Source organism: Penaeus monodon, chromosome 34 (genome assembly GCF_015228065.2).
Source record: "Penaeus monodon isolate SGIC_2016 chromosome 34, NSTDA_Pmon_1, whole genome shotgun sequence".
NCBI lineage: Eukaryota > Metazoa > Arthropoda > Malacostraca > Decapoda > Penaeidae > Penaeus > Penaeus monodon.
In genome coordinates this window covers 34280015-34280804 of record NC_051419.1, presented here as the reverse complement: position 1 = coordinate 34280804, position 790 = coordinate 34280015, and positions in this window count along the sequence as shown.

Below are 790 nucleotides of genomic sequence, written 5' to 3'. Positions count from 1 at the left end.
TGTTAGTAAGTCTCTTGCCTTATGAACTTGTTTATTCTTATTTATATTTTTAATACACGTGAGACAATGAACACTCCAAAAATGGCAGCATGTCCTTCATAGCAATGAAGTGGCTTTTAATAAAACAAACCAAATTTTCGTTTCATTGGTTTACTGACGGGAATTTCGTGTAAGTAAAGTTTTGACGGAAAAAAAACTAATCACAGTGTGGGATTTTGGATTGTTTTAGCTAGTGTTGCTTTATTAAGTAAAGAAAACGTGAAGCAACATCGAAAAGAAAACGTGAAGTTGCAGTATATATACATATAACTATTTTGTGTTTATTCTATGCTCCCTGTCAAAATGCATAAATCTGTCCTTCAGTACCTTCAGGAATATGAACTACGGGTCCTGGAGGTTTGACTAATAACGTAATTTGAGATATTTTAGTAATTAAGTGGCCAAAGAAAAGTGGAGCAAGATTTAGTACTCAGATTCTCAAGAAATTAGTGAAACCCTTTCTTTAATGCCAAGGAAATGTTGCAGAGGTAAAAAAAAAAAAGAATGGTAACCATAATTAGATGCAAAAACAAGTAATATATTTAGAATGTTTCTATGCACTTATGTTACATTTAATATTTCTGCATTCGCAGAGACTATTATTTGGGTGCTTTCATATCTACAACTCTACGGTAGTTTCACTCGCCACTTTAAATATGCAGCAAAAGAATGACTACCACGATGAAGACGGTCTTATCGAATTTCAAGGCACAAGGAAATAAGCATAAGCAAATATGGAAGGTGAACAGCA